Consider the following 24602-nt stretch of genomic DNA (forward strand, 5'->3'; position numbering starts at 1 on the left):
ACAACTAGGAAATACTCAGAGGCAACAAAGTATTTTGGGAGTTCATTATCACAGAAGCTTTTGCTTGTCACCTGGTGGGAGACCTGTTTTCTCCCTTAACTTTTGTCTGTAATTTCAGTTCGCAGACTGGTTTGTGCAGTTCTGTTCAGTTTTCGCCTTAATTCTTTCTGAGTATTCAGAAAAACTGAAAACTCGTTACGAATTTGGTTTCTAGCTTTTATTGTTGTCAATTTTTTTCCCAGCTGGATTGGTACCCAGTCCTGTGAATTGTAAAATCATCATTTAAATGTGGAATGTGCTCATCTTTGAATCATATATTCTGCATAATATTCATTAATTTCAGAATATCGAACATAAGTGAAGCTAAAGCCTGTATGTGATAAATGCATGTAAATCACTGCTGATACTCACTTAAAACCATGAATGGTACTGATTAGCCTGTTGGGGAATTAGAAGTGTGTTGAAGACCCACATTATAGGGCTACTGAAAGAGTTTAAATACGAAGGTGGCAAGCTGTTCTGCTGCCAGCTTGTTTGATAGGTTGTTCTCTGGTCTCTTCTAGATCTCAAAAGGTTGGAAGTCAGTTCTCTCAGTCCTGAAATGAAAGACTTAGTGCTCCTGGGGTTCGGATTTGGATGGAACAGCTGTAGGCAGTGATGTCAGGTAGACTGTATTTAAAACAAGAACCTTTCCTTCCTTTCATTTGCACAAAGTTAGAAATTTCAAAAGTTTTGTTCAGAATTGTAATAAAAGCAGAAGTGGGGAAGTCAGGATTCTTCATGAAAAGAAATATCTAAGGCAACTGTAAAATTTATTTGGAAAACGCTTTGTAACTCTGTATTGGATGACAGTGAGGCACTAAATATTGTTAGTTTGATTTTGTTGTGACACACAGCAAGCACTAATGCAACCAGTAAACTACAAAAGTGGCCTTGTACAGCTTTTTTTTTTTTTTCAGAGATTTAGTGCCCGCGTTCACTGAAATCTGAATTGGAGTTTTAAATGAGGTCTTGCCTAGAGGAGATTACTTTTGTAGTGTACATTTCTCTGGACAGCAAAGCAATTACTTCCTAAATTTAGAAATTATTCTCTACCATATTATGGCAGGGTTGAACACATTTTGACATTTGAGCAACTTTCAACATACATTTTGCACATAAGAAAACATAATGCTATTTGACAGTCTGGCAGAGGAAAGAAAAATATTACGACTTGTTTTTAAACAGGGAACAAGCTAGGAGTTTGCAGGTTTGCTATGGCAGAACTGTAGATTGCCATAATGTTCACATTGCCATCTTCTCTGCAGGAGCATATCCCTTCACTGTGGGTTGTTTGGGACTCTCAGGGAAAATGCTCACTCTCTTCCTACATGTGGTTCAGCTAGCAGTGGTTAGCAGATTGAGCTGAGGAGACACCATTAATGTCAATCCAGTTGTTCTCAATGAAAGAAGAAAATTATGATAAGTCATTTGGTTAATTACGTAGCTAAAGCCCATTTAAGATGATACAGTCTTGGCAGCACCAAGACTGAATCATGCCGAATTATGCTGAAAACAGTAAAGAAAAGGCCCAGATTCTGATCCTCTGAATCAAGCAAAAAAACCTGAATACAAAACATGCTGGCAGTGAGTTTCATTTCCTCTGGGTAAATAAAACATTGTCTGAGTGTTTGAAGGCTGCAGTAGTTGGCATTTGGTTGAGTTCCTAATCAAGTGGCAGTTTCCATTTTGACAAAGACTGAAACAGAATTGTAAGTTTGAACAAATGGAGTTAACAAGCTCCCCTCATCTGCCTGCTTTTCAGCAGAAAATAAAAGGAGAATGGTAACATGGATTCTCTAGTGACTTACAGTACCAATAAGAGAGAATTCCATTTCTTACTTCTAGCTCAATTTTACTATGCTTTTTTTCTTTTTTTAAACCTCATGAAGGCTCTATACTTATTTCTCCTGACTCATTTTCTATTTTGTGAAGAGCTTCACAGGTTTGTTAAGCAGAACTAAACTTGGCATAGCTGCATAAAACCTAAAATGCCTGAGAGAAAGATATGTATTAAGCAGATAATCTCATATCATACTTCAAATGATTTGAAGCATAGGTTTAAAATTAGTGATTTTATTTTGGAAAAGTTTCAAAAAAACCAAAAAGTTGTGTTCATGACATGTTGTCAATAAATAATAACATTATTTTCTTAGATTAATTTCAAGGGAATGTCTTTACGTTTAGACTTGACCATAAGTAGATTATTTATCCACAGTGACAAGGATTTAGGCTACATCTACTTCAAATGAATGATGGCTCATGAGCGATACTAATTTATTTCTAATTCTGTCCATTCTCCAGCATTTGCTAGTAATATTTATGAAAGAAAGAAACATGGGAGGAATTTGTGCCTTCTGCTACGCACTGGGTGGTAGTGCTATAAAGGAAAGCTGAAGGGAAAATAAATTGTCTTTTGTATATAAAGCAGTTTTGGTCTTCACAAATTATTCCAGATACTAATTTTTTAATTTTTTTTATTTATGGTTTTTTTTTGAGAATTAGACGAAGATTGACAGGAAGAATAATCCTCTGAACTATAATAAATAATAACAACTATAATAAAAAATTAATTTCAGGCATTAAATTTAGTGTAAAGTGGAGGAAAAGAAAATATGAGTAAATCAGAGAGATGGCCTGTAACATGTTTTCCTGTCTAATTCAATTTAGTAATTTGCTGGGACCTTATAAAATAGAAGGGTAAACCGCTAATGGAGGGAAAAGATCACTAATGAGGGGATATGCAAACTAAGGAGAAAGTCAAAACGGGAAAGAATTGGCTGCAGTGTCCAAAGTTATCCTTTAATGAGGTGCACAGTAGCACTGAAATGATAGTTCACTAACAGGCAGTCTCTTGGATATCGTTTACAGCGAGGTGCTAAGAAATGGTTTTCATAGGTATCTATTCTTGTCAAAATATTTGTATGAAAATAGAAAGCAGTTGAGTGCTACAGGCAGTGTGAACAATTCTAGAGCCATATGTTTTGAACTAGGAAATTTAGAAGAAATATCAATATTTCATATGCTGTTGTATCTACTAGAATGACTGACATTTTTGATTGTCACTGGAGCAGGGGAATCTGTCAACACATCTGATCTCTGGAACCTCATCAATCTCAGGTAATCACTTTTTTGGAGGTAGATATCATTATGCAGTAGATGGAAAAAACCACTTGTTCTTAGAAAATTTCATGAACATGCAGCTGAATGAAATTTTCAGTTTAATTCTTCACGTTATTGATATCCATATCAGTGAGGATTCAGTCATGATCAACTTTAACTTAGTGTCAGTATGATGAGTTTCCACCTAAATCTCCCGTGTTTAGCAACAGAAGTTTAGCAACATTTACACTTGCACCTGGTGTTCATTGCACATAGATGCAGGACATGCATTTGTACAGTACAGTCTATTTTAAAAATAGGGAGGATAGTTGACTGAATTATTTCTGCTGTCTTGGGGTCTACTTTTATTTTTCTTGAGTTTTATTCTGAATATCTTCCTGATAGCAGCCTTCCTACATCCACTTACACTTTCATCACCTTTTTGGAGCTCTTCATGTCCCTAGAAATGCTTCCTCATTTAAAAGTCTTTATTCATAATGAGAGATAAATTAAAACTCTTTTCTTGATTAACATTCTGTTTTGAACTTTAGCCCACTGAAATTCAGAAGCATCACTTAAATTTGTTATCTGTTTATATTTAACCAAAAACTAATTTCTTTTGGCTTTATCAGAGCTAATTAGTTTGCTTGAGGAATGAAGATTTTTCAGAATTCCTTGGTTCAAGTAAATACATCGGGGGGAAAAATATGAATAAAATTATATATTAATGAAATTTGTAATGAACAGGTAGAAATACAGTTGACAGTATCTGGTCTCAAGTGTCTAAAATGCTGGAAATTTTGTGTAGTTTTTAAATGTTCTCCAAGGATTTGTTTTACATAGAGAATTATAATTAACTTGTGAGAGATCTATTTCATACTTCATGAATAGATTTTGGCTGTATGTTTAGTTTTAATTGATGAGCTCAGAAATTATGCTGATGTCCTCTATATGTGGCTGCTATGCAATGATGAACCATGAGGCTTTTTTAATTAAAAATCATATTTTCTTTTTTTTCTTTCTTTTTCAATTGATGATTCATGTGAAAACATAGTTTTGATACTTTCTAGAAAAAGGAAACAAAGATAACTTCTCATTTTAATCAGTAGAGATAAATTACTTGTGTTCATTGTTTTCCTTGGTTGCACAACATGAAAGGTTCAGAAATTGTGAAGTGAAATAAGCTCAGATGAAATAAAATGGAACTAATCTCCACCTTCCCAGAATTTAAACTGAATTCATTCTCCATCAGATTTTGGGATGGTGTTTTATAAGCGGGGGCTTGTCCCTTTCATATATCTGTGAATGGAAAAGGAAGAAAATTGGTTAAGCAGACAGTAAAATAAATTTATCTTACTATTTATGGTACTGCTTGCAAACCTAATACATCATACGAATAATATCCTTCATTAATGAAATCATTACTCTCTTTAATCTTTTTTTTCCCCGTCATTGGCCTTTTCTTTCTTAAAACTTGGATTCTGGCCTTTTGGTTTGGGCTGTGCAGCCCTTAAGTTATTCAAACCAAATCACTCCATCTGTTATTTAAAATGTTATCTTATATAAAAAGAAGTTGTTATCAGTTAAGCTTTGATCAGTCAGTGAATGTTACTACAGTGTCTTGAAAAACCTTTCTGATCTTGAGGTTTCTAGATCAGTGTTGGATGATACCTGAACAAAAGTGTTGCTCAGATAAAGAGCTATACAAATGTGGGAATGGAGAGTGCTGCCATTAAAATCACCCTAAATTCTGTCACAAGAAGCGCCCCAGGAGCTAGCAGCTGAACTATTATTTGTTAGTGTATACAACTGGCAGTGTTTTTCAGTTATGTTACTGGGGAGATTAAAAATCACAGTTCATTTAGAAGTAAGCTTTACAATTTATAAGTGTAGGATCATTTTTTTCTTTTGTTAACACCATTTTGTTGTGTAGCAGCTTGAAACAGCGCAAACAAACGTGCTTTGTACACTAGTGTTCATCAGTATTTCACTTCTTTCCGTCCTCTGAGCCTTTCCTGGGAACTTCCATGAGGCCTTCAACTTGTGGCTGCCACAACAATTGATTTGTATGAACTGAAAAAATTCAATATGACAACCCCTGAAGCTAAATATTATTAGCATTGGAATTATTTTCCTTTGATCTTTAATTCAGCATGAGAAATTTTCAGCGTTCATTTTTGTAAAGTGGAATACTATATTCCCGTAGCAGCAGCAGCAGCAGTATCAATGCTTTGCATCGTCCCAGCGTGTGCCCGGAGTTCCTTCCGTGGGGTTGTTTTCACTGTGCAGAGTTTATCATTTGAGTCAAGATTTGTTTTCTGCTAATTCACAAATCATTTTTTCTCTCCTTTGATTTTTCTCCTTAAGTAAGATTATTGCTAATTTGTGGTATTTTATACAAAAGATTAATTCTGTGCTCTGATTGGAGCACAAACTGGTTGGTTAGCTTGAAGGTCTTCAGAATTACAAGCTGCTTTCAGGTCATTTATCTTTTAATGCCAGACTTTGAGTAATTATCAGCAAATGTACAAATTGCAACAACAAACATCATGCACCTTTTCAAGGTTTGTGTAATATTATATGAAGTAAGAGTGAGAAAGAGATTTTAAAAGTTATATTCAGGATATGCATAATGCATACTTGCGTTAAAAAGGTTTTATGCACAAAGAGAAATTAAATTTCCTATCACTTAGATTGTTTTGAGTAACAGAAAGCAAAAGCCTCTTGCTGTCTCTGTAACTATTTGACACATCTTATTTAATAAAAGAATGAGCAGCAAAAATGTAAATTCTGTGCTTTATCGACATGTCAAGATTTTATCCTGGAAACAACTGAGAAAAAACTTTGGTTATTTACGTGAATATAAATGCTTTAAGTCCTAGAATATCCAGTTCTAGTTCAGGGATTAGTAATAGAAAGCTGGAATACAGAGACAGCGAAAGCTCACGGAGTCTTTCTGTTCAGCCTCAAGCAGTTAATTATTGACTTTTAAAGAATAGACCAAAATGTAAATGTTTACTGACATTACAGATCACAAAAGGCTTCTCTGCCGCAGGTACTTAGGGAAGCGTGAAGCTGAGCATGGCTTGCCAGCCTGCCTTGTGTAAATAAAACTAATCATACCTTACCAAATTACCCGTTTCAGTGTGCTTTTGCCTCATCTCATCTTGTGGCTGAGGTGTCAGGCGTGCCTAACGCCCTCCCCTCGAACAGCCCCCAGGGGAGTGATGTTCCCTTTCCAGCCAGTGGCTAAAAGGTCAGCCTCAGCTAGTAAGGAGGATTAATTTTAATTTTGCAGTATGATGCAGAACAGCATGAATGAGCAGAAAGAGACTCTGACTCTTTTTCTTTGCCTGTGTCATTAAGGAGGGAAGATGGATGCGATCGCGTATACACAGGACTACTTTCTGAGTAAGTGGGGGTAAAATAGATTTCATAGCTACCACATGTAACACTAAATAATGAAATAATTAGAGGCTTAAGACTGAGGGTAGTATACACCTAATTAGTCATGTTGAAGCAAATTTAACTGAAGATGCCAAATAACATGTTTGCTAAGAATTGGGAAATAGCAGAGGTAAGTCTGATTGCAACCTTAATGTACATTTCGAGCATTACATTTATTTGGATTTATGTCAGAGTTTAATGAAGAGGAAAATACTATGGAGCTTTGATAAAATGCTTCCATATTCCACAGCTCTTAACTAGGTAGTTTCTTGCCTGAGTTTAGGCCTTGTTGATCTGTTTCCATTTGAGTTTATCCTACGGAAAGCAGAACAGTAAGTAAATATCTCCCTGGCTGCATCAATTAGACTTAGTAAAGAGAAAATAATGAAAAAATAATATGCCGTTTATACGTTGTGTTGCTTTTTATGATATGTATGACTCTTGTCTATGCTGTGTTCTTGTCAAAGATGCCTGGAAAATTCTCCTTATAGACTAGAAATGCAGAGCAAATTTATGACAGCAAAATAAAGTAAGAATCCAAAGTAGTTGTGGTAGTTTTTAGAGGCTTATAGACTTGCTTATTTGCATGCAATACCATACAGAAAGATTTCTGTGTTAGTATCTGGCGCTGACTCTGCTTTCACGTTGCTGTTCAGTGCCAGTCAAATCATCTGTGAAGCATTTCCAGAAGTGCTTGTTGCTGGTGGCTGCCCCTGTTTTTCACGGGTGTCTCTGACCACTGGAAGAATCCAAAAACAATGAACTTTTTTTTATCGTAATTACCAAGTGCATCTTTGTAAAAAACAAGCTTCATGTATTCCTTCAAGGAATACTGTACGAGCTATTGACATCTTCAGCATGCATTTATAGGTATAGATATATTCAAGATTTTTTTATGGTGATCATATGCTGTCGTCATCTCCGTCTGTGCTCTGTCAAATAACCTTTTGTAATATCTTTGTCACTCAAAGCTGCAAGGAATCTTCAAGCACCTACTACTATCAAAAAACTGTAAAGCTTCTGTCCTTTTTCCGTAATCAAGGAATTATTTCCTCCAAAATTATATGTATTAATTAGACTTAATTTCAGCTGTTTTGTCTTATGCTTTGAAAGACAGAATATATTTAGGCAGGGGCTTGCTTCTAATTGGGTAGCACCTAAAATTAAATTTAGTCCTTTACTAAGATTCAAGGTTGAATGAACATTAAGAGAATACAGTAAATATTGACATGTTATTTGAAAAACAAAATCATTTTTAGTGAATTATTGCTTTCCTAGCTATTGTATTTCTCCTCCTTTTTTTTCTTGGAACAGGATGGGGATAGAAGGTTTTAAAGATGGCACTTAGTTGTAGCTAGTGTTAGTTAAGGAAGATTTTGTTGGACCACAGAATGATCATCATACCATTTTGTACAGCTGTTCTTAAAAAGTCTTGCAAAGAAAACAGTGGTCCATACCACTTTGTTCAGGGTGATGCATAACTTTATTTAGTGTTTGGTTTATACTTAATTTAGTGGAAGCCTTACCTGAAGGCTGTAGTATTACCTGTTTTGAAAACAGAACTTTTGGAGCATGAATAGCTCTTTATGAATAATGTTTCTGACATCTAGATCCTAAAATAATTCAGCATATTTTTCTTATATTTGTATTGAAATGAAAAATTATTTTCTTCTTTCAAGTCACTTATTTTTTAAATTGTGCTAAGCTTTTTGTAGGCTTTCAGAACTGTGCACCGTGTCAATATAACCTTCTACCTAATAAAATTACTCAGACAGTTGTGTAAATACTAATGTCACCGGAGCTCACACTTCTTTTTTTAACATTTGTCTCTTTAAATTTGCTGCTTAAAAAGAAGCCAATCTCTGAAAACATCCTTAGCTGGTTGAGCTGGAGCTGGTGTTATGCTTAGGTTCAGTACATTTCATCCTTTTTTAGTGCCACAGGACTGCGTTTTCCACCTGCTGGGGCATGATGTTGCCATGACAACGGCTGATCTTGTTTGGTCTTCTCTTTGTGCATGATGGAAAGGAAAGCTTTTTGAGAAATGTTTGTGAAAGCTGATCTAACTAATTGCATTTTAATTATCAGTGAAATAGGACAAGAAGTCTTGTTCTATTTCTAGAAAAATAAGAAATTTCTATCATAAGAAATAGCACAGTGAGACGGACTCTTTCATCAGAGCTGACGAGATTTCTCCATGAGCTATTCCTGTATAACAGTGTCTGCAACTGTTGTGTTAGCAGAATATTAACATAAATGGTCTGTAGAAGATCCTGTAAGGTATTCCACTGAGAGATCTCCAAGCCCACACTGCAATTCACGAGTCTTCTGTATGCCTTCTGTTCATCAGCAAATAGAAACCTTAATGCCATAGTAGGTAATTAAAGAGATGCTCTGTGCTGCAGCCTTATCCCTAATGAGCTCCAGTGATGACCAGAATTACTTTGTTCGTGTGTTTCTAGCTGACGTGTTTTGTTTGTTCTTCCACTAGTGAAATCATAGCAAATGGAAAATGTGGATAGCAATTTCCTTCTGGATTATCACAAAGTTTGAGTGGAAATCCATGCATTTGCAGAGAACAGGAGGAAATAACATATTTTTAATTATTTTTAAATAATTGGTTGCATTTCGTTTGACCTACAAAACTACGGTAGATCTTCTACACATCCATTGAAGTCAAGGCAATAGAAAAAACCACTACCAGTTGCAGATATGAAACAAAATATTATGCCATATGATGGTAACATCAATTAGAAAATATTTCTTAAGGGAACTACAGGGAATGTCCCCTTCAGACAGCTCACTACCAGCATTTGAATGGGGTTGTTTACTCTGGGCTGCATTTACTTTGTGCCTTTCTTCAAGGAGCCCCACGTTCACTTATTTCTCCCTTAGAAATGGATTATTTCAGCTATTTCTTTCTTTTGCTTGCTTATAAGTTACCCCTGAATAAATTCAAACTGTACCACGGGAAATGAGAATTTAGACCCAGCCTCTCAGATGTGCTGGTTCATTTGGTGCATTGAGATGTGAGTGTAAAAATAATTGAAAGGAAAAACCCTGAATAAATATTGATTTTACTTCAGCCCACAAATCAAACTGATTAACTTTCTAATACCATCCAAGGGAAAACAATACTGTGATACTAAATTTAAGATTGATTCTCTGCTTATGGCTGCAGAAATGTATTTTTATGGTATCCTTGGCTGTGTTTGTGTTGCCAGTGGCTGGGTGTTATCTGACAGCATGGCGGAACATGAATGTACTTGATTTTTAATGGAAATACTAGATAGTAGTTTTGACTAACTCAAAGTGAAGGGGCATCTTCAAGAGAGTAACCTGACAAAAGCTAAAGCACATTATATAGGTGCTCTGGGTGGCTGGATTGGGAGCAGTTGCATTTTCAGTGGTAGCATTACTTTGGTATAAAACTTCTATCAAAATTTATGCCTGTTTTTTTTTTTTTTTTTGTATGATCATTGTTGAAAGCGTTAACAGTATTGTATAATTTTAGATATTGGAACAGCTTTTCTACAGGTATGACAGTGTTAGGGTATATAAATAACCTATAATTGATTGGTATTGACCTCTGCTTCTTTCTTCTTTTTCTTTGAAATTAATAGGCCTGGAATTCCTTTGAGTTGATTCTTCAGTTATCAGCTGTACGTTTTTATATTTCTTTTCCACATCAAGATTAGATATGATTTTGACATTAAGTAATTAATCAGCTGTCCAATAATAACATTCCATGGCAGATACTGGGAAGGTTTGTAAACATGGTACTGAGAACTTGGGCTTGTGTTAAGCAATACTTTCTGTGGAAGCTAACCAAAAAATGTAGTGCCACCTACTGCCACGCAGAGGCTTTGTTCTGTCTGTGTTGACAGTTGGCCTATTGTGTGTAGGTGATAGATTCCACGTGCCTCAGGGGGGAACCAAAGCATCATAAAATACAAACATAATAGCAAATACTAAATAGTGCTATCCTGGGAAATCTTTGCTTTTTTCTATGTTCATGTTTACTTCAGCCAAAGTAGATATAAAGTCCAAAATTAATGGCATCAAGAGAACTTGCATATTGGTAATTCACTGTAAACAGCTGCAGTCAAAATATCTGGGATGTGTTATATATTTGTGGGGGTGGATGTGATAACAAAACTGTTGTACTTCACGTATCAGGAATTATCACTTATTTTCATTGTTGCTGAGAGGGTTTTGCCATTTTCATATGATGTGCGTAGCTGAAGAAAATGAGGTGGAGAATAGGACAAAAAAAATGTGATAGCCGTGGTCTGAGCATTGCAAATCAAATATGGATACACGGGATTCTAAGGCTGGGGGATCATCCAAGGCTTCGGGTACCCTGAACCCTCCTTTCCCCTCTGTGCAAAACGTGGCCCAGGCTGCCCTGCTGTGTCAAGCAGTGTTCTGGTGAGGGTGACAGAGCTGAGGTGGTAAGAAAAGATTGTACGAATAAGTTATGAGAAACAGCGTGTGAAGAGCTAATACTCCAAAAGGAACATGAATGAAATGAATTGGTAGTGCAAAGCCTATTACCTTAAGAGTCTTACTGAAGTGAAAAATAATTCAGTACTTTAATTATTTATGTTTGTTAACATCTGGTCCTGGTCACCGCAGTGCCAAGGCGCTGGTGATTTCCAAATACGATATACTGCTACAGTTCCTGTGTTCCTTATTTGGTAGTGCTTTTTAAGAAGTGCTATTTTTATATAGAATTTATTTTGCTACATTCAGCCTACTGATCAGAGGCTAAAGCTGCATTTGTTTTCTTTTATTAGAATAAAGTACAATTTGCATGAAAATGTGTCTTTTTTAAAAATGAAAAAAATCTATTTGGGAAGGGATTTTATTTAAAATTGAAGCACTTCTAAATAGACCTTCCTTTGTCCAAAGAGTAGTAGCAGGAAAAAAAAATGCACGCCTGTAAACATTCTAAGTAAAATTGGGTTCTTTAAATGCTATCATCATAAAATGTCAGACTACTTTCCTGCACTGCTTGATAATGTGTACTTGATTGTGACAATTCAGTCAGAATCACAGAGAAATATTAAAAAAAACCTCGGACAAAAGTCTTTAGTTTGATTATTTTTCATTGCACGTAACATCCTTCCACTAATTTACAATACATCTATTATTACAATTGCATGTTTCTAACTAATAAGTTGGCATGGTTATGGTGGAATTCTGTACTGGATAGAACTGTTCTGTACCCTTCATGGCATGGGGAGAAGGAGGTATTCAGCATCTTTTAGGGCTTTCTTTGATCTTACATCTATCTTACTTGTATGTTGGATATAATAGAATGAGGATGAATAATCTTTGCCTTTAAAATCTATCCCTTAAAATAAATTTTAAAAATGGTGGTGTTAAACCTGACCTTAGTAATGAGTCATTTACAGGGCAAAAATATGTAAGAAAATATCAGTAGGTTATTCATTTTTCCTTTTTCTTTAAGTACCTGTAAACTGGTGGTTTTCAGTTTTCTCTTGGAATAATGTGATTCTGTGCATGCATTGTCAAAGTAGAGAAACATCATGTAGGATTATAGTCAGTGTGTTCTAATGCAGTCAGTCCAGGTTACTGGCAAAACAAGTCTCGAAGAAAAAAGGCTACCAATAAATGAATAGTGTATAACTTTTTTTTTTTTTTTTTTAAAAAAAAACCCACAACTATAATTGATGGATGAGCAAACTAGCACACAGGGCAACAGATGCCTTTCTCCAGGCAATGCAGAACCTTGTTACCCAGACAGTGGTGTCAGATTGTATTAAATCTACAGAAGTCATCCTCCTACCGTGAATTTTTATAGCCAGTCCTCATATCTGCAGGAGAATTTCTACTTTTGCTCTGCTGGAAATACACATTTTTTGCTTTCATTTCTGCACTTAAAAAGATGCAACTCATATATAAGGTAATACATTTATTTTTAATATGTTTTTATTTATATGATTTAATGGATACTGTCTCATTGTTTGTGAAGGATGTACTGGTGTGTCTGTAATGCTCTGGGCATGTTTTAAAAAATGGCAGAGTGTAGCACTGATTGTGTTTTTATACATTTGGGAGGGCTGTCAATTTTCTGACTCAGTTTACTCCAAAGATTTTGAAAAGATCATCGTTAGTGTTCTTTTCTTAAATTGAAATGCCTGAGCTGAAAATGCCTGAAGCATTTCGTACATATAACAGTAAATATCCTTGCTGTTTGGGAATTTGTCTGACATGTTAAAGACAAGGTTTCAGATTCTTTTTGGAAATTACTCTATATAGAATCCTGACATGAATACATGCTTGACTGGCACCCTACCAATATATGATATATGTAAGTATGGAATATGCTTCCCATATTTACTTGTTAAAAAGCTTAAGTAGAAGCAATCTAAAAGTTCTGTGTAACTTCTGCCTAAATATTTTATAAAGAAGCTTGTGTTTTGGCTTGTTCCATTACCAGCTGATTCTTATCTGTGACAATACTTCCATTTTTTTTGAGAAGGAAAGTTGAATATTTCTACATAGTTTCTATTTTTTCCATCCTTATAATTTGCTTTCCGTGTTCATTTCTCTCTAAAATTTTTTGGATGCATGCTGTCTTTTATCAGACAATTAATTAAACTACTTCAAACCTGTGTTGTTTTTTTTGTTGTTGTTGTTAAAAAAAAAATGTGCTCTTTAGCAGTGTCATTAGAAAGGGATAACAGGCAGTGCAACTAATATTTAAAACTCAGTGTCAAGACTCTGCAGACTAGTGAGAAGATTTTTTGGCAGTAAGGAAGTCCTACTTCCTTTTCACTTGCTCGTTGGTCTGCTAACATTCAGTAGGCTTCTGTCTTGGTATAAGTTTTGTACAGTGTCTTGGAGTAACCGGCCTGAGGAGCTGTTATCTCCACTCGTCTCAGTTAACAGCTGTGATGGTTTGATTTGCATAGGTTAAATGGTAGACCTAATATGACTCCTTAGTAAAATGTTGCTTCTTAGGTACAATTAAATTACCAGAATTGCTGCATACAGCAAATAAATTAAGAACAATTGGGAGGGTAGCAGGGGGGAGAAAGGACAAAACCCTGATTAAATTTGCAAAAAGAGTCAAAAGTTATTTCTATGAAAATATAGAAAAGATGAGGGAAGACTGTACCATAGTGCTTTCCACAGGATTGATTTTTGGTCTGCTAGTGGTTTGTTGTCATGAGTTGAAGAAATCAGAATCTTGTCAAGTTCAAAAATGAATTGCAAAATTCCACAAAATCTCCTCTCAGATCCAAGCAGTAGGAGAGGGGCACCCTTTTGTGTGTTCCCTTTAGACTTCTGGTAGAACTGTTAAACTGAGAGTAGGGAAGGCTGTAGGGGAGAAGCCCTAGCATTCTTTGACAGCCTGGAGGCAGGAAGCATGTATCCAGCCCATTGCCAGGAAGTCTGTCATTTGTGATGGCTGCCCTATGTATTTCCTGACCTCTTTGTTTTGTTGACTTGGAGGTTCTGTTTGAAATTGGCAGTTGTAAGAACTGAAGTGAGAAGTGTTGCCCTGTTGTTAATGCATTCAGAGCTAGCTGTCAAGTAAATGAAAGTGAATGGAAAAGGATTCTATTTATTTCTCTATAGCATTTTCAAAAGACATCTGTCTCCTTTAAAATGTATTTGAAGCTTCAAAGCTCTTTCAGTGTACGGCCATAAAATCCCTATGAAGACAACTTACAACATAGTAAGATATTAATCAAATGTGTTGGATTTCCCCCAGATGGGAAACAAATCTTTTTTGTGCTCCTCTGGCCCCTGTCACATGGGGCATATACAGCACGGTGGTGTATGCAGAGCAGCCATGAGCTGTCATCTTTCAGAGACTGACTGTGGGCTACTAAGGTTTTATGCTACAAATCTTAATCTTCTGTTTCATCCATGGAAGAAAATTGTAAGATGTCCTTTTCTTCTATATGACTTCAATTCACTTTTAATGTATGAGTTTTCTACTGGGTGAAATTTAGTTCTGGGATGGTTGAATTAACTTTGGTCTTGTTTGTTGAAGGCTTATATTTAACTGATCTGGACAATATTGAAGCCAGTGGATTAGATAGAAGAATCACAGACTGCCATGAACATTAAACAATGCATAACTATCATTTGCAAAAATACAGGGTGTATTTCACAGCCCCAAGAGAAGAAATTCCTTCTGTAGTGTGAAGAGGAGACGTGAAAAGAAGTACTGTTAAATGTGTTTCTCCAAGTACAGTTAGTATCAGGAAATAATCAACACAGGAGAAACTGCCCATGAGAAATTTTAAGAAGAGATTTTTATCTTTAGGAGAAGACATTAACTGTTGAGCACTATTCGTGTTTGCTATACAGAAACTGGCTTGTGTTCCCATGTGGGCATTAAGTATGCGCTGCTTCAGTTAATCCCATCACAGGTTACTTTCAGGACATGCCAGATGACTGGAGTAGTGTGTGGGAAGGCAGATTTGGAGTAAGTCTTTCACTAAACCACCTGGTTAGGGGCATGACCTTTGGCAAGTGGCTTGATCTGTCCCTTTCTGTTTCCTCTTTTTCTACTTCCTTATCTGCTTAAATTAAAAGATGGACTTTTTTGGAGTGCTGATAATTTCTTCTGTATTTGTGCAATGCACAGACCTGAGTTTCAGCTAAGGCTTCTGTCAGATAATAAATAACAAATAAACTTCTTTCTTCTTTCTATAGGTCAAGCAGCAAATTGTCATTCCAAGAATGCTCTGAGAAGAGCAAGGTTTTTATCAGTTGATTTTCTTTCTATGAGCAAGAGAATTTCAGTATTCTTGATTGTTTCTTGTGTGCAGTTGCATTCTAGTATTCAACATCAATAATATGAAAAGGGTACTGGTTAAAAGCTTTTTCATACAGATAAGTAAAAATATGGGCAAGGTAAATATCAGAAAGTTAAAAATCGCTTAGTGTACGTGAAATTGCTTACTGTATATAAGTTGTGTGAACATCAGCTTTGTCCGCATACAGCTAATATATGTTCAATTGCAGTGAATTCTTATATGCCAAGCAAATATATTCACCAAATGTAGCAGATTTATGTGACTGTTGTATGAAAGTACCTGGGGGAACCGCAGTAGTGTGACAGATACTTCATCTGTGTGCTTCTTTATGATCTTCTGCAGTAGTTCTCCTGTGAGCAGAACATGCACCTCCTTTCTCCAGCCTTGCCAATGATGCCAAAAAAAATTGTACATTTTTTTTCTTTCCAGGTCATTTTTCATGTGGGTATAAGGGGAAATTCTGGGTAGATAACTTATTTTAGATAGTTTAACAATATTTTCCGTGATCAAACCTATTGAAGTCTTGCATATAATTCCAAAAATCCCAAGCACATCTCAAAAGTTGTAGAAACCTTTTAGAAAAATTTGTATAAACTTGCCATCCTTGCAGAGACAGAGCAAAAGTTTTAGCAACCCAGGCCCCTGCTATTTAATTACTGTGACCTATGATTATGATGTGTTAAGGATGAATAAACACTTGCAGCTGAATCTACCAGAATTCTTCTGTCAGAGCCCTCTTGTAAGGGTGCATGGTTGAGTGATACTTGAAGTCAATGAATAATAGAAACTAAAATTGCGGGAAGTTTTGAATTGACAGTAATGATGACATCTTTAGCAGACATGGCTCAGTAAAGGAACTTGGCTTAAACTTAGAAGGTTTCCATTCAGCATGGCTTTTACCTCATTATTGCTCTGAGACCTTTAAGTTGTTTGTTCTTTGTTCTTTAGTGCTTCTTCTGAAAGCAAGCAATCTGAATGCTGTCAGTGTACGTGTGTGTATGTTATTTCAAAGCGCACTGATAATGTGTGCAGGTGTCTTTCAGCTCAAGTGAACCTTTGCATCCAAGTTCCTTTCTTGTTGGTCTTCTTTATGTGTATTTTCTGAGCTAAAAATGTGACAGCAATTCCTGCTACTGATCAAGGAATTCTTTATTTTTATGGATTTGGTTGGGATGGGGAATGTATGTGGTCCATTATCCTGACAAATGCGAAGGAAGACTGAAAGAAGTTGCCACTGTGAACAGAAATCGAAGCAAAACCAAATTGGCTAACTACTAAGGACCAGTGAAACTGAGATAGTTGCTGCCCTACTTAAGTTCATGCTTGCAAATAAATGTGTTTTCTTTGGATAGGATAACAGCCAGCCCAGTTGCTCTGCCATCTCTCAGAAAGCATTTTCTATTCTGGAGAATTTAAATAGGATGTGAAGTATGCTGGTCTAGATTCCCATCAATTACTCCTTCACTCTTCACTCTTCCTCCTCTCCATTTCTGCTTGAATTCCTTTTAATAACCTTATTAAAAACTGGTAAAACATTGTCACTTGTTCCCCATTAAAGTCAGCTGAGCAATATTGATTCATAACAAATGCAAATTGATCCATTAAAGTCAATGTTGAATCTCGCTTGACAGAAGCCTGTGGTTGTAAGGGTTTCTTAGGGCAGCCAGCGTAGCTTATCTTTGCCTACTAAAATGTAGAATAGTTACACAATGCTTTACAAGTAACTTTCGGTAGTTAATAGGATTCGATGCTTTTTTCACATATCCAAGGAACTGTTCAGTGCAGTTTGCTCGTATTGTAAAAATATTTGTTGATTTAATTTACACCTTTTAAAATGTAACGTGAGCTAAGAAATTGTTCTCATTTTGTCCCTCAGAACTGTCTAGCATCTTAGAATCTGACTGTCACTTTTAATTGCATCCTAAACAACAGATTGAACAGAACTTGACAAATTTTAATTGCTGATATCCTTTAGTGTGAGATGATGGGTATAACTGCAACTAGGAGACTGAAAATTCTGTGATTTGATGTCTGAGTTTAGTTCCATAGTGTTTAGTCAAGAGAGCAGCTTCCCGCCAATGATTAGATGTTTTGACATTGTACAAAAATGGTGCTATAATGTGTCATTACTTGGGCTAAACTGTTTTCCACTGTCCTCTGTTTATGTTCAAACTTGACTATCAGGGTGACATTCTGAGTATGGTCAGAAATGTCTTTTCTGCAAAATGAGTTGATATGTTAAAGTCATTGTCATTCACAAGAACTCAGAATGGCCTTCTCTGTGCAAAGTGTTTATGAAACTGCTGTTTTAATTTCATTTTCAATAGAAAACTGATTCCTATGATCATAATGTGTATCTGACTCTAAGTTTTCAACCCAGTGGCTAATTTTAATCATATTTGGTTGCAGAGGTAATTAATTGCAGAAAAAAATTGTATGTACTGTATATCACCAAACATCATTTGAAGGTCCCACTTTATTGGATAGCAGCATCAAGTAGTCATTAGGCAGAAATCTTTAAGCTTCCTCAGTTCTCATACTTAAAGCTAATGATGCTTAGGAAACAATTTAGATGAAAAGTTTAACAACTTTTGTTCACTGTGAACACTATCTAGTCAAAACATGGCTCCTGTAAGGAGAGACTCGTAAAATCAGTTTAGGAAAGATATTACTGCTTAGTTCAAAATCTAGCTAGCGAAAAACTCGTCAGGCTAATGCGTAACTCCTGGCAACTTTTCAGTCAAGTCTTATGCATTTATGAAGTTTTCTGAACTCACCTTTCATGTGACTGCTTTATCTCCGACAGCTGTCTTTGTTAATTTGTACAAAATTGTCAGAAATGCAGAGAATGCTGCTACTTTCCCTGAGCTCTGAGTGTTTTGATTTGAGCGACTCTCCCCAAATTTGACATTTGGCTGCATATTTGAGGCTTATCTACTTTCCATTTTTTTCATTCTTTTTATAGCACTGTGTAAATAAATAAAAATACTGGAGACTGTAGTTAATATCTTGAAGTTTAGACAATGTTGTCTTCTGTCTGCATTTTGGATTTGCCTGCCACTGTAGCATGTAAGTGTTCTACCCAGACTCTAAAAATGATTGAGTTTAAACATGTATGTATGCATTTATTATGAGTAGACATACTATAAATAGAAATAGGTATCATAAATCTAGTGACGTATATGAATATAGACATGTACATGATTACACATTCCAGTTGTTGGCTTTTGCCCTCAGAATGCCTTCTGAAGATCTGAGTTAGAGAATATTGCTTTATTCTGGGAGCCAAGTTTCTTCCCTGCTCTCAGTAGGGTAGCCAGATTTGAGCTCCTTGTTGCATCTGCAGGGAGATTTTTTTTTTTATATAATATATATATGCACCAGGCCTGAGATGTCAGGTCATCTATTTGTCTGCACATCTTTAATCAGATCATCTACTGAAAACATGTGGTTTTATGATAGAGCCAACTGTAATTGCAAGCTAATCTTCTGCTTCTGCACCTTCAGTGCCTTTGGCTTTATGCCTGGTACTACTCTTAATGGTATGTTAATACCAAATAATGCAAAAACATTGCTTCCTTAAGAACTTAATAGGATGTACTGTAATGGAGATAAATGGTCTATAACACACGTTCCTTTCTTGTGTTTTAGAAAAATGAACTGAAGGATGCTGTGCAAGAAAAGAATCGCCTGAGCCTTCAGTATGCAAATGTGTCACACAAAGCCCTGCAATATGACCAGGTACCAATCCTAAGCACAGAACTCATACGTTAATATGTTACAGTAATCGTTCTGCAGAGAGGATAAAAATGCGTTGTGTAGTCACCTCTAATTTTTATTTTCTCTTAGAAAACACCAAATATTTCAATTAAAAATAAGTTACACATGTATTTTACAAAGGTTATTTTCAAGTGAAAATAACATGTGAAAAAGACACACTGGTAGATGGTACAGAGATGCATTATTCCTGGTGCATCTTTTCTTAATAACATAAATTGGTATTAGGCTTTGGAAAAAAGATGGTTTTTTCAGTGATTTTGATGAGACTTGATCAAAAAAAATCTATAATTTTCCCAAAGAATGCTGACAGAAAAGATTATTCACTAGATGTGTATTTTCCTTCCCTTCTGCCTTTTTCCTTTGTACTTTTTTCATTTCTCAGTAAAATGTTGAAATGCCATTGTCCAGCAGTAAATTTTGTAAATTCTGTTACCAGCTGTTATTTCCCCTGTAGCGTGACATATGGCATAAGTCCATGTCTCAGCTATTCTAGGTCCTGAAACTGTTTTGATAGTAAGCTTTTTTCTTTTTCTTTTCTTTTTTTTTTTTTTTTCCTGTTTCAGGACAGAATATGTCTTCCTGACTACAGTGATTTTATCTGTGGCAAATTCTGCATGGCTTAAGTAGCATGGGCTGATGTGCCTTACCTCATCACATATGCATTCAGTAGAAGAAACATCATGAACCAGCCACTTTACAAGGCTACATTTAGCTAAAAATAAAACTCCAATCTGGGATTTCTACAGGGCTTAAGTGAGTTGCTCAGCAACCTCATTCACATCAGAAGAGCTGTAACTCAGACAGACTCTGATGAGAGCCCATCCCCAAACCTTGCAAAACAGCGGTAGCCATAGCTGCATGCTTTGATATCCCTGACACGTCTGTGTCACAGAGCAGCCCAGTGCTGTTTTTCCAAACCAAAGGAGGTCTGATTTGTCCTAAGACAAAGCAAAATAGTAAGATTTAGACACAGCTATGCATGTACTCTAAATTGTCTATGTAGCACCTGGTATCAAAGCAGACCGGAAATTTCTAGTTGGTGAGGGTATAAATTATTCTTATATACAAAAGGAGCATGACAATACATTATATGGGGAGGAAGATCTGGATCATAGAATTACTCAGTTTTATTCATCCATCTATCTGTCTGGAATTTCTTCATCTCCTTAATGTTTTTCTCTCCTTTTTATTGTTGTTTATACATCACCCTTACTGTTTGGTTCACAAGTCACATAAAGACTTACAGAGGCAGTTTTATATTCTAGCTGACATAGAAATAGCATGCAGCATTAATGCAGTGAAGGCTTAGTACACTGGTGACACTAAGAAGATTAGCTCTCTACTATCAGAAAGTGATGACTTACGTGGTTAGTAATACTTTATTATAGGTAACATTTGTATCTTTCTAAAGTGAAGAGCTTGAGACACGCTGAAAAACCTAGTAAAAACAATTTAAAATATAAAGGTGTAGTATCAAACTTAGTCACGTTAGCCACTAAGTTAATAATAACATTAACTTTCACCATTACAGTGTCAGGATTTATCGTACTATGGATGTTTGTAAAATGCTCTGGAGGGCACATTACAAAAATTCAGTGTGCCTTTGCTACTGATTTTTGTATCACAGCCTCTGTAGGATCAAAGGCGTCCTTTAAGTATACCCTCTCACTTTCAACTGTTTTAAAAATATGCAAGATATGAGGAATTTTGCAGCATACCTTGGGTGTTAACAAACCTTGTGTGTTCCTGCTTGTCTAACAAGTTTTCTAAGCAATTGTTGCTTTTTCCTTTTTTTCCTCCTTCCTCCATACATAAAATGAGACTGAGGATAGATTGTACGGTTTAGATTACTTTTTACTGTTAAGAAAGTGTGAAGCTGGACACACGTGGATGTTGAGATCGGTGCAAAATTCTGATGGAGTTAGGGCTTAGCCCTGAAGGGGAAAACCTACTTGAAATAGTTTGTTCTTTTGCCCCTTGAGAGCTGACCTGAAAAACAGGCCAACTTTATCCAAGCAATTGGAGCTGGGAAAATGTTTATGCATTCTGCTGCGTAGCGCAGGTAAAACAACTGCTCATTTATGCAAAATGTAATTGTTGAAATTCAGCTCTAGAAAGGAGCAGGTATGAGATGCGCTACTTTTAAATGCACCAAATAAGAACAAAATGTTATGTAATTTATGCTGTTTTGTGTTGTTACTCTGCTTAAGAGGAACAAAGTCACATTTCTGGAGCGGAGTACCTGGGAGAAGGTTTGTATTGTATCTGTGCTGTGACACTGGGCTTTGACTTGTTTCTCTGTTCAGCTGAATATGTATGGGTTAGTGTTTCTATATAGAAAGAGAAGAGACGTTATCTGTTCAGAATTTATTTCTGTGATACCTGTCTACCTATCATACAATTTTCATGGTAGTTTCTTAATCATTTTTTCTAAACAATATCAGTGCTGTGAGAAGTTAACATATTACTAAAGTCAAGAGTTAGGGCAGGAGGTGCATTTCTGTATTCAGGCACAGTAGCCATAGCTCAGCATTTGTGATTTATGTACACCACAGTAAATTGTGAGTGGCAGAGAACATTTTTCAGCCTGAGTATGTCAGTGAAAGAGAACTATCATTCCTCACAGAAAGAAATTCTCTGACCAATTGGCTGACAGAGTTATTTGCTGATATAACAAAATAAAATAGCAGTTTATTTTGCTGGTCTCTGTAGGTAGTTTCTGCATTTAAGAGTTCAGAAAGTGAAATATGCTTCAGCAGTATTCTGGCCTTCATAACTGACTGAAAGGAAGATGCATTTAGTAAGTGGGAAGTTGTGGGATGAAAAATAAATTTGTTGATGCACTGAACAGAGAAGCATCACAGATTAAAATGTTCCCTAAGTTTCTGTCATGTAATTAGAACTGTTTATGATGGAACTCCATTTAGGTCAACAGGGAACACTGGTGTTGTGATGTGCTCTGTGTAATTCAAGTTCAGGCATATACTATATGTTCTTACACAACCTGCTTGTAGAGAGCGTTGCATTTGCACTTAACAGGTTTTGTCCCAACAAAAGCAAACAGATAAAGAGAGAGACTCATCAAGTTTTATGCTGTTTTATGCTATTTCTATACATTTATCATGCTGCTCTGTGATATACGATATCACTTGGGTGATCTTAAATTTTAATTAATCTGAGTGTCTGCAGTTCTACCTTTCCCTGATTCATTTCCTTCCCAAATTACATTAGCAGCCTGACAGGGACTGTTTGTTCCTATAGACTCTTTACTTCCAAAAGGGAAAAACATATATCGGAAAGCTACCATGCTCACCCACTCCCCAGAATTATTCAGACTGCAGTGACTATTAAGTTTTAGAAAATTCTTCACAAAGGTAGCCAGTATCAAGTATTTCAGAGGGAAAGAAAATTAAAGCCTGAATAAAATTTTCCTGAAGCTTTTGTGAAATACTGTACTTCGTTCATTCTCAGTAAATTAACTGAGGATCAGACAATAACAAACTTGCATCACTGATGGTGATACTTCATTGCTTCTTTTTTCCACTCCATTATTCTTCAACAATATACATTGACTGATCTGAGCAATGAAATACAATACAAAGGATGTAGGAAGTTAATAGATTGTGAAAATCCGTTGTTGAACAGTTTCCTTAGTTATAAAGAAATGAGGGAAGAGGAGAAGAAAAATCTGTGCATGGAAAAAAAAAAATCCTGAGTTTGACAATAATTGCGTCAGTTCTTGTGGAAAACATGATTTGTTTCATTTTCTTCTTTCTTTTTTTCTAGTCCACTGCACTCTAAAGAGCCCTCTTACAAAGACAAATATGAGGTCTGGCTGCAACCATTTAGATTGTTTGGTCCATGGCGAAATTTGCAAATTAACAAACTGTAGCCAGAAGGCAAATAGGCTGAATCAGTTTCCAAAACATCGCTTCAGAAAACATCTGAGAGAGATCCATGTCAGAGATTTCTTAATGCCTTTAGTTCTTTAAGAAAATAAAATTACAGTAATTAAATTGTAAAAAGCCCTTGTCACTTCTAACTGAAGCTAAAAGTAAAGATGAGCTGCACCTAGATTAAAGCAAGCCTAAGCGTTATCCCAGTTCTTCATACAGCTTTGCCTGTCCTTATTCAGTAATCCTGCGAGCATTGTTCATGCTTCTATACTTTGTATTGCAGTTAACAAAGAAAAACAGGTGCTTCTTGGAACACTGTTTCATGAAAATATTTTGGCTCTTTCTTTTCCTTTCTTACCTCCTATTAACATTGCAGAGAAGGGAAGAGCAGTATTTAAGAAATAAAATGTGAACATTTTATCAAGATACTTATGGATGGCTTTTCGTTTTTAACATGAAATTGCTATTCTTGATATGATAAGAGCTATGTATGAATCCTAGATTTACACATCGGTATGGCATATAAACTCATAAAATGCTTGTTATTTCCTATAAATCAGACTCTCATCTGTTGTGAATTCTAGAAAGGCCTTTTCCTTGGTGAGATAAAGTAGTTCAGTGTTATGTTTCTTACTGTCTGTGTGTGTTTATGAAATAGTTGATATCGCTGGTGATCTCTAAAATCCTATAAACAAGGAGTTAGTCACGCTGAAATGGTCAAGCTAGCACCAAATAAATTAAATAGGAGAACAAATCCTATTTGGCGAGTATCTGATCCTTTAAAAACTTGCAGTATTGTAGAGATGCTGATTTAAAATGCTAGCGCAGGCTGATCATACACCATCCCATATTTGATTTTATCCTGATGTCAATTTAAACTAAAGAATAGTCCGGGAGAACATAAAACGTGTGAGTTATGTTTCAATATGCACTGAAAACTCTGTCCTTTTTATATAGGAATTGTTTGGATTGTCATCTATTGTACTTACTGTATAATACATATATTTATTTAACTTGATATCTTTATGCATAGCCACAATTTGATTGCCAGATTTTAGATGCTGAAAGAAAATGTGTTTCCTACGTACGTCTATTTGGGGTGGACGCAGTTTCCTCATAGAACATTCCCTTCCATCTACCTTTTTTACTTCTTTCCTTTTTTCCTCGAACTTGTTTCCTTTTTCATTTTCATATACAAAAATGTTTTGTCAGATATTAAAAGGTATTCAAGGATTAATCACATATTTATTGTTCTAGGTGAAGTCAGACTATGACCATCTTAGAGAAGCCCTTATCAGAGTAACCAAAGAACGAGATTTGGCTGTAAAGGGAAAGCACCAGCTCCAAGCCAAGCTGGAGAACTTAGAGCAGGTCCTAAAGGTATGTATAATGCTGTCAAGTCCAGCAGTGCTGTACTTCTATAGGTTGTTTAATATTCCTCTTATTAATTTAATGAGTCATGTAAGCATAAGTGCATTGCAAACCAGTTGCCTGAATGCCCTTATTAATTGTAATAAAAACTGTGGAGTAC

General features: G+C 35.8%; 1 protein-coding gene across 11 annotated transcripts in view; it reads left to right on the forward strand.

Moving 5' to 3' along the window:
• The window catches only part of RIMBP2 (RIMS binding protein 2), an 89569-nt gene that overhangs the window by 13401 nt on the left and 51566 nt on the right, over nt 1–24602 (forward strand). For 10 of the 11 annotated variants that reach the window (XR_002443311.1, XR_002443312.1, XR_002443313.1 and 7 more), the window contains exons 2-3: nt 19047–19136; nt 24329–24451. The gene's annotated coding sequence lies outside the window, so the exon portion shown is untranslated. Of the gene's footprint in view, nt 1–6403; nt 6553–19046; nt 19137–24328; nt 24452–24602 lie in introns of those variants that run through there. The other variant, XM_021412306.1, reaches the window with a different exon arrangement.

The sequence above is a fragment of the Numida meleagris genome, chromosome 14 (assembly GCF_002078875.1).
Source record: "Numida meleagris isolate 19003 breed g44 Domestic line chromosome 14, NumMel1.0, whole genome shotgun sequence".
In the NCBI taxonomy this organism is placed as follows: domain Eukaryota; kingdom Metazoa; phylum Chordata; class Aves; order Galliformes; family Numididae; genus Numida; species Numida meleagris.